General features: G+C 41.8%; 1 protein-coding gene across 1 annotated transcript in view; it reads right to left on the bottom strand.

The window, feature by feature from the left end:
• Positions 1–5,383: 5,383 nt before the first annotated feature.
• LOC126100330 (uncharacterized) overlaps positions 5,384–15,023 on the bottom strand; it is a 42,766-nt gene continuing 33,126 nt past the window's right edge. Inside the window, exon 4 of the mRNA XM_049910943.1 lies at positions 5,384–5,623. The gene's annotated coding sequence lies outside the window, so the exon portion shown is untranslated. The remainder of the gene's footprint in view (positions 5,624–15,023) is intronic.

Raw genomic sequence — 15,023 nt, 5'->3', positions numbered from 1 at the left:
GTAATGACTGATGATCTGGTGATAGGGCCTGAGTTCCTACCAAATTGCATGACAGCCACAGCATATGGACATTTCCTGGCAGAAGACATACCTGCCCTTATTGAAGATGTGAGATTGGAGCAACAATGGCAAGTATACCTGCAACATGACTGATCACTAATTCACTGTATCACACAAGTATCCCAGTATCTTAACAACTCATTTTCTCAACAGGTGGATTGGCCATGGTAGACCCATTAACTGGCCTGCCAGATCACCTGACTTACCTCATTAACTTTTATTTATGGGGCTGGTTAAAGGAGAATGTGTATGTTACAAAGGTGGATATATGTGAAAAACTCATTGGTCGCATCACCCACACTGTTGCATGCATTAAGGCCTGCTAAGGTGATGTTCAGCCTGCAACAAAACACACCCTCCAACACTTTGACAAGTCCATTGAAATGGGTGGGGGGCCTCTTGTAGGATGGACGAGTCATCTGTCTCACCATTATTCCATCCACTATAGTGCTTACACAGCATTTCAATCTGTATTATTCACACTTGTCCATTATTCATGGATGTGTGTAGCCTTCAACACATTCCAATTCTGTAACGATCAAAATTTGGACACATGTTCACAGGACTTTTTCAGTTTATTTTCCCATGCAGAATCACCTCACAAATTGTGTGTCATTCCTCCTCAATCATCCAAATATAAAAATGTTCTGTAACGGTGTCAGAGCATATTGCCACTGTATCTCTTCCACCTTAATCACTTTTCTTGTATACTTGAACACAGACTTGGAAAAACATTTGGTCTTTCATGGTACTGTAGTACACTTCACATCTTATGCACCTCCCTGTGATGTGCATATCCTTGTCTCTTTCACCAATTTGGTACTACAGGTCCTGCCTTGTGTTGCTGTGATCTTGGTCACACATGTACATTTCATAAAGCAACACTTGCATTCACAGCTTTCACTACACTAGATGCATTCCATAGCAATTTGGTACTCACATTGTTGATGATGTGCAGGATGGGAGGAATGTTATAACTGCCATACCCTGGTAAATTTATCCATTTTGTGCTGGGAAATGGTGTTAGCAGCATTGTTTATTATTATACATCATTCATTATTTATTATGAGTTCTAAGAGTGATTGATTAGACTCTGTCTGTTCCCTGATTTCATTATTGGCATCACAGTTACAGATAATGTGGTCAGCTGTTCCCGTATGACCACAATGACAGACATAATTGTCTTTCCTGCTAAACCAGTAGAGGTAAATTGTATATGGACTATATCCAATTAGATAATGTACCATGTCATAACTGTTCAGAAATCCAGCTTTGGTTATTACCCTTTAGTCTAAGATCTGCACATCTTACAGTAAAGTCTAATGAGTAGATTCTGAGGAACACCAAAAAAGCTCAGTTGGCATTTTGCCAAAGGATATAGGATTTCTATGTAATGAAAGTTGACCTTCAAGAAGCATGTATGTGACTTTCTGTGGGGCACCATCGCTGCATCCAGGAGAGGACCCCATTCACTATTTCCTTCAAATCAGCTCTTGAGTTCCCTGATACCGCAGCGAAGACACCATCAGCATATGCCACCACTCCAATGATTTGGTGATCTACTTCCAATTGGCATAATTGAGATTTTATTGCAAAATCTCTAAATACAGGTTTGCAAATTGACTCCTGTAGGCACCCTGTTGGTAGTTCTTTTTATTACTTTTTGTCTGCTGGCTGACCATTCCACAATTCTATCCCAACAGTAATCTATAAAGCTGTAGTATAGACACTGGGGGACCTGCAGTTTACAGCATCAGACAAACATTGTGAGCCACCATAAATTATCAAATGCTCCCATGATGTCAGTTAATATTGATATTATGCAACTTTTGTTACATGTGTCTACTGTTTGGATGGCCTGGTTACATGCATCTTCAGTACATTTTGTAAAATCTCCTTCTGTGTGACTCGCGTTTGGATGGGGACAGAAAAATTGTTGACTGCATAGTGAGAGAAAAATAATTTAATAATTTTGAAAATCAGATACGCCCACAATCTGAGAATGATTCTCAATGAAATTGTTAGTCGCAGCACATAAAAGATTTATATTACAGAGAGAGGTACCAAAGGATTATTTTCTAGTGCCATCTTCATGATTATGGTTAATTTTATGATCTAGAAAAAATAATACCTGTCTCATTTTAGATTGGTATGTAGGAGGCAGAAGGCTTCCCTGAAGAGATGACCTGGGGAAAACTATTTTTCCTTTCATGTTTTGACCACGAAATTGGAAAGTTAAAGTCTGCAAGCTCATGAAAAGGAAGAGAATTATGCCCACTTAATTTTTACATATCACACAAATGGCGATTTGGACACAGTCCAAGCCAGCCAGAAATTAATCTGTTTTCACTTACCTCCTTTTACAGCCACGAAGTACAGCTAACTCCTTTGCCTTCCGTATAGTAAAAGGTGCCACAGGACCATAATAAGAATAACTATGTGCACTGGTTTCTTCACTTGAATGTTTATTATTAACTAATGAATGAGTCATACTCCCATCTGCCTGAGCTCTATTCAACCCTAAAAACAAGATCAAGCTTAACATATTTAGTGTTTTTACAGAGATCATAATGTTCCATCTGACACTGAAATTATTGATTGTAACACATCAGTTTCCCTTTCCTAAAACGAAACTGGCATTGATTAAGTCTGTGAAGCTCCTTGTGCCTGTCTCAGAGGAGCCTTTCCTGAATATTTGCAAGAGAATTAATTAAACAGACTGATCTATTGCTTTTGAGACTGGCCAGAACTTTGTCCTTGGGCTTTTTTGTTGCAACAGTTTTTGATAATTTCCAGCTAGCAGGCGCCCTACCCATTATTATGGAATTGTTGGGTACTTCTGCTTAGGAATGACACAGTTTATACTTTTATTTGTTTGAGAACTTTGGCATGGATATTATCTAGTCCTAGAACTTTCTTGGCTTCCAATTTCATTATAGCTAGGGCTATTTCTTCTTCAGTGAACAGCGTAGTTATTACACAAATTTTGTATTTATTGTTTAGCACAAATCTACATTGCACGGGGAGTTAGTAATCTTCTTGAACACCATCCAGAAAGTGTTTGCCAAGCAGCTATTCAGCTGACTGTCTCCATTCATGAGTCTTTGATTCATTTTTGGTTTTCACTGTGGATAAAATGATTGATTTTTTATTTTCTCTGTCTATGTTTTAAATGGCTTTCACCACACATTGGTCTTCAGCTGGTTTCTCAGGTATATTTCCCATTGCAGCCAGTAGGGCTGCTTTGATGGTAGCAGCTGGGGACTTCTGATCTCCCTTTTAACTTGCCTTGTACATTGCCTAATGTCCATCAGCTCAAGTGAGCATGACATCTCCTGTAATGATGTGATAGCAGTTTTAGGGATACATTTGAGTTGCATATTTTTTTTATTATTTCTTGCAATGCTTGCACCCTTAGGTCTACACTTTTTAATATTCTACTGACATTTGATACCATTTCATGTAGCTTGTCACAATTTGCTTTCTTCAGGTTAAATCTTTCTTTTGTAATTAGGTTTTTATTGGTATTATTTCTGTTATTAATAATGACTTTAATTATATTGTGATTACTTCTGGTCAATCCAGAATTGACTGTACACTTTGAAATTTTATGTACAGCTCTTCTTTTTGTGCAGTGCCTATGTTAATAGCTATGACAGCTCTGCTGTCCAAGTCGATTCATCACTAATGGGTCAAGTTTTTGAATTATGTTTAAAACCATATGTCCTCTGCCATCTGTATGTCTGCTGTTATCAACATGTAATAACAATGAGTGTAATTTGCTTCCCTGATTTTTTTCACTATGTGGTTCACTGTGATCAGGTGTAGTGCATATCATATTCGTGAGAATCCATTCACTTTTTTGATACGGAAATGCAATAGAAGTCGAATCCTCACTACTCATTTCTGAGGTTTTGTTGATACCATTCTTTATAAGCACAATAACTGTTCTTGCATTTGCTAATCCAAGGATGTAGCTTATACCTGGGGGAACATTCCCATTTTACAGCCAGGGCTCCTGGCTGCACAACAGAATAGAAGGCGTAGTACATCGGTGCCCAAAATGTGAACAGAGACATTATAAAGTAGGCTGTTCCAGCTTGAGTGGCCACCTGTGGATAGCCAGTTGCTCACAGGCAAGGACAGGAGGGGGGGGGGGGTGCAAACAGTTGAGGCATGAGTAGCCAGCCTGGCTGTAGGGTACATGACCATATTCCCAGGGCTCACACCCGTGAGCAGCAGTGGCCAAGTGACTCACACATGCATAGAATGCTTGAAGTTGTGTTATGTAGCAGGTAGCCTTTACCAAATGCACCGGCCTCCGAGCGAGTTGCGGGGTCCTGTCCAGCACTCATGCCCAAGGGGCAGTACTGGAACAGCCTATTACAAAGTAACTAAAATAGGTAAACACTTTGTGTGCAGACCAACACACAGATACTTCTGGAAACATATCACTGTGTTCTTTTCACTTCAATTTGCTATTCCTCTGGACACCAAGGAATTTGTGGTTTCATTAAATGCACATGTATAAAAGCTATTATTTGGACATGTAGACCATTGTCACTTCAATGTACTGATAGATGATTGACAAATATTATGAATAGTAACAGATCCAGTACCAAAATTTGAGGAAATCCTGATAAGAATTTATTTAATTAATGTTGAGGCACATACTTCCTGAAAAAGAAAATTTATCTCCAATGCAACCCCTCAATGAAAGGATTGAGGTGAAACTATCATATCTGAGATTTATAGTATGTTATAAATGAGATCTTCATCCAGACTCTGAAAGCCTAATGAATGATAACTGATGACCCTGTCATCCTCGGACACATGGAGTCATTTGGATGCAGTGTGGAGGGGCATGTGGTCAGCACTCCAGTCTCTCAGCCATTTTGCCAACTTTCCAGATCTTTGAGTTGTTACTTCTCGATTGAGAATCTCCACAATTGGCGTCACAAGGCTAAATGGATCCCACACAAGTCCTCTCAACAAGGAAAAACCCTTGGCAGGGCTGGGAATTGAACATGGGCTCTTCTCGTGGTTGCAATCAATGCTGACCACTTGGTTACAGGGGTGGATTTTAGTATGTTATGAATTTGTGAAACTACTAATGTTTACCAGTTTTCAGTTTCATTAGTACACACAGATTCTCTCCACTGGTGCTCTCAGGGCACTAGATAGTAGAAAGTTGACCGTCATTACCATATTGTTATAATACAATCTTACTGATCAGCAGACAAATTTTAGGTACTAGGGGCTACATTTGTTGAGCCTGAGTGTATTTGTACATATATAGCAAGCACAATTGAGTAAAAAATAATAGTCTGTTATCATTCTGTCACAATGTTTTATTTGTCTTCCTTCTGTCTTATAGCATAATGACCACATGATGAACTTCTTTTTAACTTTATCTTGTATTTTTTCCTTGTCAGTTATAAATTGTATTTCATGTCAGAAATTAAAAAAAATAAGACTCCACTGAAAGGTGCAATGATGCTCCTGATGGCCTGGAATGTTGTTTCTGGTGTCATCAGTGTGGATTGGAGAGATGACAGGTATGCTGGAACATAAAAAAAAGAAAGCCATTTGATGCTGAGTGATGCACATAAGAGAACATTTTTTCATACAAGTGACAAATTGTTTGCCCCTCCCTCATTTTCCTTCTTCCCTTGCTATTCCTTGAGCTATTGGTAAGGCCTTTAAAAACAAACTGAAATCTATTAGTGTGGAAATGGGTTATTTTTGCTACTGATTATGATATATCCTGTGAACTAAATTTGTGTCGGGGATGCCTCTAGTGCCCCTACCAGCTTCTTCATCTCCCAGTACCTACTGCAACTTACATCCTTCTGAATCTGTTTAGTGTATTCATCTCTTGGTCTCCCTCTACGATTTTTACCCTCCACACTGCACTCCAATACTAAATTGGTGATTCCTTGATGCCTCAGAATATGCCCTACCAACCTATCCCTTCTTCTAGTCAAGTTGGGCCACAAATTTCTCTTCTCTCCATTCTATTCAATATCTCCTCATTAGTTATGTGATCTACCCATCTAATCTTCAGCATTCTTCTGTAGCACCGCATTTTGAAAGCTTCTATTCTCTTCTTGTCTAAACTATTTATCGTCCATGTTTCACTTCCATACATGGCTACACTCCATACAAATACTTTCAGAAACGACTTCCTGACACTTAAATTTATACTCGATGTAAACAAATTTCTCTTCTTCAGAAACGCTTTCCTTGCAATTGCCAGTCTACATTTTATATTCTCTCTACTTCGACCATCATCAGTTATTTTGCTCCCCAAATAGCAAAACTCATTTACTACTTTAAGCATCTCATTTCCTAATCTAATTCTCTCAGCATCACCCGATTTAATTTGACTACATTCCATTATCCTCGTTTTGCTTTTGTTGATGTTCATCTTATATCCTCCTTTCAAGACACTGTCCATTCTGTTTAGCTACTCTTCCAGGTCCTTTGCTGTCTCTAACAGAATTACAATGTCATCGGCAAACCCCAAAGTTTTTATTTCTTCTCCATGGATTTTAATTCCTACTTTGAATTTTTCTTTTGTTTCCTTTAGTGCTTGCTCAATATGCAGATTGAATAACATCGGGGACAGGCTACAACCCTGTCTCACTCCCTTCCCAATCACTGCTTCCCTTTCATGTCCCTCGACTCTTATAACTACCATTTGGTTTCTGAACAAATTGTAAATAGCCTTTTGCTCCCTGTATTTTACCCCTGCCACCTTCAGAATTTGAAAGAGAGTATTCCAGTCAATATTGTCAAAAGCTTTCTCTAAGTCTACAAACACTAGATATGTAGGTTTGCCTTTCCTTAATCTATTTTCTAAGATAAGTCATAGAGTCAGTACTGCCTCACGTGTTCCAACATTTCTATGGAATCCAAACTGATCATCCCCGAGGTCGGCTTCTACCAGTTTTTCCATTCATCTGTAAAGAATTTGTGTTAGTAATTTGCAGCCATGGCTTATTAAACTGATAGTTCAGTAATTTTCACATCTGTCAACACCTGATTTCTTTGGGATTGGGATTATTACATTCTTATTGAAGTCTGAGGGTATTTTGCCTGTGTCATACATCTTGCTCACTAGATGGTAGAGTTTTGTTAGGCCTGGCTCTCCCAAGGCTGTCAGTAGTTCTAATGGAATGTTGTCTACTCCCGGGGCCTTGTTTTGACTTAGGTCTTTCAGTGCTCTGTCAAACTCTTCACGCAGTATCATATCTCCCATTTCATCTTCATCTACATTCTCTTCCATTTCTATAATATTGTCCTCAAGAACATCGCCCTTGTATAGACCCTCTATATACTCTTTCCACCTTTCTGCTTTCCCTTCTTTGCTTAGAACTGGGCTTCCATCTGAGTTCTTGATATTCATGCAAGTGGTTTCTTTTCTCCAAAGATCTCTTTAATTTTCCTGTAGGCAGTATCTATCTTATCCCTAGTGATACGCACATCTACATCCTTACATTTGTCCTCTAGCCATACCTGCTTAGCTATTTTGCACTTCCTGTCGATCTCATTTTTGAGACGTTTGTATTCCTTTTTGCCTGCTTCATTTACTGCATTTTTATATTTTCTCCTTTCATCAATTAAATTCAATATCTCTTCTGTTACCCAAGGATTTCTATTAGCCCTCGTCTTTTTACCTACTTGATCCTCTGCTACATTCACTATTTCATCTCTCAAAGCTGCCCATTCTTCTTCTACTGTATTTCTTTCCCTCATTCTTGTCAATAGTTCCCTAATGCTCTCCATGAAGCTCTCTACAACCTCTGGTTCTTTCAGTTTATCTTGGTCTCATCTCCTCAAATTCCCACCTTTTTGCAGTTTCTTCAGTTTTAATCTACAGTTCATAACCAATACATTGTGGTCAGAGTCCACATCTGCCCCTGGAAATGTCTTACAATTTAAAACCTGGTTCCTGAATCTCTGTCTTACTATTATACAATCTATCTGAGACCTTCCAGTATATCCAGGCTTTTCCATGTGTACAACCTTCTTTTATGATTCTTGAACCAAGTGTTGGCTATGATTAAGTTATGCTCTGTGCAAAATTCTGCCAGGCGGCTTCCTCTTTCATTCCTTAGCCCCATTCCACATTCACCTACTACATTTCCTTCTCTTCCTTTTCCTACTATCGAGTTCCAGTCACCCATAATTATTAAATTTTTGTCTCCCTTCACTACCTGAATAATTTCTTTTATCTCATCATACATTTCATCAATTTCTTCATCATCTGCAGAGCTAGTTATCATATAAACTTGTGTGATTGGATTGAGGAGTTCCTAGATAACAGGACGCAGCATGTTATTCTCAATGGAGAGAAGTCTTCCGAAGAAAGAGTAATTTCAGGTGTGCCGCAGGGGAGTGTCATAGGACCGTTGCTATTCACAATATACATAAATGACCTGGTGGATGACATCGGAAGTTCACTGAGGCTTTTTGCAGATGATGCTGTGGTGTATCGAGAGGTTGTAACAATGGAAAATTGTATTGAAATGCAGGAGGATCTGCAGCGAATTGACGCATGGTGCAGGGAATGGCAACTGACTCTCAATGTAGACAAGTGTAATGTGCTGCGAATACACAGAAAGATAGATCCTTTATCATTTAGCTACAAAATAGCAGGTCAGCAACTGGAAGCAGTTAATACCATAAATTATCTGGGAGTACGCATTAGGAGTGATTTAAAATGGAATGATCATATAATGTTGATTGTCGGTAAAGCAGATGCCAGACTGAGATTCATTGGAAGAATCCTAAGGAAATGCAATCTGAAAACAAAGGAAGTAGGTTACAGTACGCTTGTTCGCCCACTGCTTGAATACTGCTCAGCAGTGTGGGATCCGTACCAGATAGGGTTGATACAAGACATAGAGAAGATCCAACGGAGAGCAGCGTGCTTCGTTACAGGATCATTCAGTAATCGCGAAAGCGTTACGGAGATGATAGATAAACTCCAGTGGAAGACTCTGCAGGAGAGACGCTCAGTAGCTCGGTACGGGCTTTTGTCAAAGTTTCGAGAACATACCTTCACCGAAGAGTCAAGCAGTATATTGCTCCCTCCTACGTATATCTCGCGAAGAGACCATGAGGATAAAATCAGAGAGATTAGAGCCCACACAGAGGCATACCGACAATCCTTCTTTCCACGAACAATACGAGACTGGAATAGAAGGGAGAACCGATAGAGGTACTGAAGGTACCCTCCGCCACACACCGTCAGGTGGCTTGCGGAGTATGAATGTAGATGTAGATGTAGATACTACTGTAGTAGGCATGGGCTTCATGTCTATCTTGGCCACAATAATGCGTTCACTATGCTGTTGGTAGTAGCTTACCCACACTCCTATTTTTTTATTCATTATTAAACCTACTCCTGCATTACCCCTATCTGATTTCGTATTTATAACCCTGTATTCACCTAACCAGAAGTCTTGTTCCTCCTACCACTGAACTTCACTATTTTCCACTAAATCTAACTTTAACCTATCCATTTCCCTTTTTAAATTTTCTAACCTACCTGCCCGATCAAGTGAGCAAACATTCCACGCTCCAATCTGTAGAACACCAGTTTTCTTTCTTCTGATAACGACGTCCTCTTGAGTAGTCCTTGCTCGGAGATCCGAATGGGGGACTATTTTACCTCCGGAATATTTTACCCAAGAGGACGGCATCATCATTTAATCATACAGTAAAGCTGCATGCAGCCATAGTTTCCCCTTGCTTTCAGCCGTTTGCAGTACCAGCACAGCAAGGCTGTTTTGGTTAGTGTTACAAGGCCAGATCAGTCAATCATCCAGACTGTTGCCCCTGCAACTACTGAAAAGGCTGCTTCCCCTCTTCAGGAACCACACGTTTGTCTGGCCTCTCAACAGATACCCCTTCGTTTTGGTTGCCCCTACGGTACGGTTATCTGTATCGCTGAGGCACGCAAGCCTCCGCACCAACGGCAAGGTCCATGGCTCATGGGGGTGGGGGGGTTGGGGGGATTCAGAATTATCCTTCCTGAATGTTACCTTGATCACGAATCTCCTATGCTCACTAGAAGAATTAGTAGTGTCACAGAAGGGCTGAATCTCAGTAGAGCAAATGCTTCAGTATTTCCATCAGTATTGTAGTAGACAGCATAATGGTATCATGACTATTAATGTCACAGTTTCCAGTAATTTAGTGGTTTTAATGTGATTTATGTGACCTTCTAAATTAGATGAAACCAGTATGTCCTTCAGAGTCACCAGTTTATTAGACACCCTTTAGCTGGAATACCAATATGAATAAAGAATAATTAAGTGTGCATAAGAGCAATGTGTTACTAATTAAATGAGGAAAAGTTATTGAAGGATGAAGGAATGAAGTGTCCCATAATAATAGGCTCATGTTCGAGTAGAATTTTAGAAGTCTTCCCCTGTTAATACAAGAGGTGAGGAAAGCAGAGCAATATGCACTTGTTGGGCAGAATGCCAACAAGGAAGGACTGCTGATGGTACATGTAAAGTCATCACAAGATAGAGGTAATTCATACGCACTGTAAGAGCTGAGTGTCCAAAGTGCCAGTAAAACAGAATGACATCACAGAGAGAGGAGGATGCTGTCACTGTGTTGACCATGCAGAATCAAGTAACAAGCCATAAGTCAGATGTAAGAATGGTTATTCAGAGCACCAATGCTGCAGAATATGTCCTCCACTTTTTCTGAAAGATGAAGTTAAGATGCCTTTCAGCTACAGCTGAAGCATCCAGAAATCTGACCAGTCATGAAAAGCTAGTGAAGTGAAGTCATCATCACCAAGCATTAGCAACACACTCAAGGCAGCTCCTTTATAAATATTACACCTGTCCAATGGCTTGATCTACTTGTACTCAGTTCACAGTTGACAAACTTGTGGGTAGGATGTGTGTCGTTACATCCTGTAACTGTTACGACCATCTTTAAAGTCTGATGGAACAGCGAGTCCTACCAGGTGGACTTTGCCACTGCAAGCCACAGTGCTGCCATTCGAGTCAAGGCTAATGGGAAGCTGTGGGTGACATTTACCATCAGGCCTTCTAGAGGCCTAACTGGTATATCAGGGAGCACTCAATAATCATCATTGCACAGTGACATGCCACAGCCACTACCCATCTTCCGTTCCTGCAGACATACTCTGATGCTGTGGGCCTGACTCCTGCTGGAGGCTGCAGAGCGACCCAGTCTGGTGCCATACACTCTGTGCAGGACCAACGGGTACTTAGCAGGGCACACTCTATGATGTCAACGATTGTGCTCTTGTAACCCACTGCCCCATGCTGCTAAAACCAGAGGCAGTGCAGACAATCCCAGCAATGCTGTGGCCAACACGCTATTACATCACAGGTTGCCGAGTACGCACCCCCACAATTGCAATGGCTGAGACAGTGCAGTGCATGTTTATGTGTCAGCATACTGTGGCACAGCTAGCACCTTGCTGCCTGCCAGCAGGTGTGAATGAAGACAAAATGCATTTTGGAACAATAAATGCTTGTTTATTAACTATGTTTTAGTAGCGTGTTTGGGTACAGAGTAGGATGACTCGCACCAAGCCACTCTTCTCTCATGCCTGAGGGCTGATAGTCTGGCCTGATCCTGAGCTTGACAACCCAGTACTGTCACCTAATGTACTATCCAGACTCCAGACAGTTACACTACTATCTGTGACTGCAGTAATAATGAGTTACAAGTGGAATCAGTCATCTGATACAAATACTTGTCTGTATCAATTTGTAGAGATATATCACATAGGCTCATTCACAGGTAAAGTCAGTGACAGACATTTGGCTAATAGCCAGGATACTGGGAAAAATGCAATTGGGCTACACAGGGTATTGCTTACAATATATTGTGCAACCCATCCCAGAATACTGTCGAAGTGTGTGTGACCCACAGCAGATATGACTTACAGATGATATTGAACTGTACAAGGAAGAGCAGCACAAATATTCACAAGTTTGTTCGAACCACAGGAGAATGTCACAAAGATCCTGAAATACCTGAATTAGCAGGTCCTTGAAGAAGGACATTGATCAACTGATAAAGTTTCAAGAACCAGAACTAAGTGAGGAATCCAGGAATCTACTGGAAACCCCTAGTATTGCTTCTGTCATGACTGTGAATACAGGATTAGCCTTATTACAGTGTGCACATAGTCATCTAAGAAATCATTCTTCATGTTATCCCTACACACAGGGATCAGGAAAGCAATGGTAGGGCAGGTGTCCCAATCAAGGGAGGCAGGGACCTGGGAGAACATAGGCTGTTATAACAATTCCTATAACCAACAAGTTTGAGATACTCTCTTCCACCAAAACTGAAATTGAGCCACTGAGACTCACTTCACTTGTTTGGAAACCTATCGGTTGCCATGCCACTGGGAGGTAAATGCAAAAGGGTGGGTGTCTGTTAACATATAGTGTGTATGAAATTAGTTGTAACTTTTGAAAGTTCAGCATGGAATGATTGGAGGGAAGTATAGTGTGTATGAAATTGGTGTCTGTTAACATACAGTGTGTATGAAATTAGTTGTAACTTTTGAAAGTTCAGCATGGAATGATTGGAGGGAGGTGTAGTTGCAGACATGTGCTGAGTATATCAGCAGGTGATGGCGATGCCAGGCCTACTTGGTGCAGAATCTGTCAAGCTTTTTTGACCGTGTGAAAAGCAAGCTGCACGAGCTGGCCAATCTGTGATCTTCCTCAAATGATTTTAAAGAAATTATTCAATAATAATCTGATTCTCACACCTCATAGCTTATTTTGTCAGCTTCATGATGAACTGCCTATCATATCACTGATGGTCACAGTTATTGTGATATTTTGGTATTAGGTAAACTACTGCAAGTGCAAAATATGGGTTGCTATGAATCTGCATTTGGTATATGTTACGTCATATGTTGCTGCATATGAGATGCAGATAACATGTTGCATTATATGAAAGCCTGTGAAAGAGGCAGAATGAAGTATTCATAAATCCCTTGAATCTGATAAATGATCTGAGATATTGAAACACAATTTTGGTGAATGACAGCATATGATTAATATTTAAAACTATACCAGAGAAGGAAAGTTGCTTCTCACCATATAGTGGAGATGCTGAGTCATGATACGCAAAAAATAAATAAATAAATTCATACAGTTAAAGCTTTCGGCCTTAATAGCCATAATGGCCGAAAGCTTTAATTGTGTGAATATTTTTGTTGTGCCTATCGTGACTCAGCATCTCCACTATATAGTGAGTAGCAACCTTCCTTCTTTGGTATTGTCACATTCCATCCTGGAATTTCCATTGTTTGATTTTTGCCTGACAGCTTTTCTTCGATCCTAACCCTGTGCTGTTTTCCTTTGTAACTACTTTCTTTTGCATCCGCTATACGCAGTTATCTTCTTTCTTTCCTTTCCTGTGTTTCTTTTGTTGCCATACAAACCGCACTGCCACACTGTATCAACCGTCTCAACCGTGTGCAACAGATGGCCTCAAGACCACGCTGATTGCTAGTGCAGCATCTTAGGTCCCACATTACTCCCGCTGATATAATGAAGCCTATACCATCAAACTGATCACGCTCCCTGTTTCAGTTCCCAGATTTTTGCATGTTATCTCCCACACTTTTCCGGTGCCACACGATCTTACATCTCTAACTACAAACCTCTCCCCCCCCCCCCCCCCCTCCCCCACACTTTCACCATTCTATGCCTGTTCGCACCCACTAAATCCTCCTCGTCCAGTCACATCTGCTGTCTCCCTTACGCTTATCCACCCTTAAACCTGCTACCCACAGTAATATACATTCCTGGAAATGGAAAAAAGAACACATTGACACCGGTGTGTCAGACCCACCATACTTGCTCCGGACACTGCGAGAGGGCTGTACAAGCAATGATCACACGCACGGCACAGCGGACACACCAGGAACCGCGGTGTTGGCCGTCGAATGGCGCTAGCTGCGCAGCATTTGTGCACCGCCGCCGTCAGTGTCAGCCAGTTTGCCGTGGCATATGGAGCTCCTTCGCAGTCTTTAACACTGGTAGCATGCCGCGACAGCGTGGACGTGAACCGTATGTGCAGTTGACGGACTTTGAGCGAGGGCGTATAGTGGGCATGCGGGAGGCCGGGTGGATGTACCGCCGAATTGCTCAACACGTGGGGCGTGAGGTCTCCACAGTACATCGATGTTGTTGCCAGTGGTCGGCGGAAGGTGCACGTGCCCGTCGACCTGGGACCGGACCACAGCGACGCACGGATGCACGCCAAGACCGTAGGATCTTACGCAGTGCCGTAGGGGACCGCACCGCCACTTCCCAGCAAATTAGGGACACTGTTGCTCCTGGGGTATCAGCGAGGACCATTCGCAACCATCTCCATGAAGCTGGGCTACGGTCCCACACACCGTTAGGCCATCTTCCGCTCACGCCCGAACATCGTGCAGCCCGCCTCCAGTGGTGTCGCGACAGGCGTGAATGGAGGGACGAATGGAGACGTGTCGTCTACAGCAATGAGAGTCGCTTCTGCCTTGGTGCCAATGATGGTCGTATGCGTGTTTGGCGCCGTGCAGGTGAGCGCCACAATCAGGACTGCATACGACCGAGGCACACAGGGCCAACACCCGGCATCATGGTGTGGGGAGCGATCTCCTACACTGGCCGTACACCACTGGTGATCGTCGAGGGGACACTGAATAGTGCACGGTACATCCAAACCGTCATCGAACCCATCGTTCTACCATTCCTAGAATGGCAAGGGAACTTGCTGTTCCAACAGGACAATGCACGTCCGCATGTATCCCGTGCCACCCAACGTGCTCTAGAAGGTGTAAGTCAACTACCCTGGCCAGCAAGATCTCCGGATCTGTCCCCCATTGAGCATGTTTGGGACTGGAAGAAGCGTCGTCTCACGCGGTCTGCACGTCCAGCACG

This window comes from Schistocerca cancellata, chromosome 9 (genome assembly GCF_023864275.1).
Source record: "Schistocerca cancellata isolate TAMUIC-IGC-003103 chromosome 9, iqSchCanc2.1, whole genome shotgun sequence".
Classification (NCBI taxonomy): domain Eukaryota; kingdom Metazoa; phylum Arthropoda; class Insecta; order Orthoptera; family Acrididae; genus Schistocerca; species Schistocerca cancellata.
The sequence above is the reverse complement of the archived record's forward strand: the minus strand, read 5'-3'. Positions and strand labels throughout refer to the sequence as shown.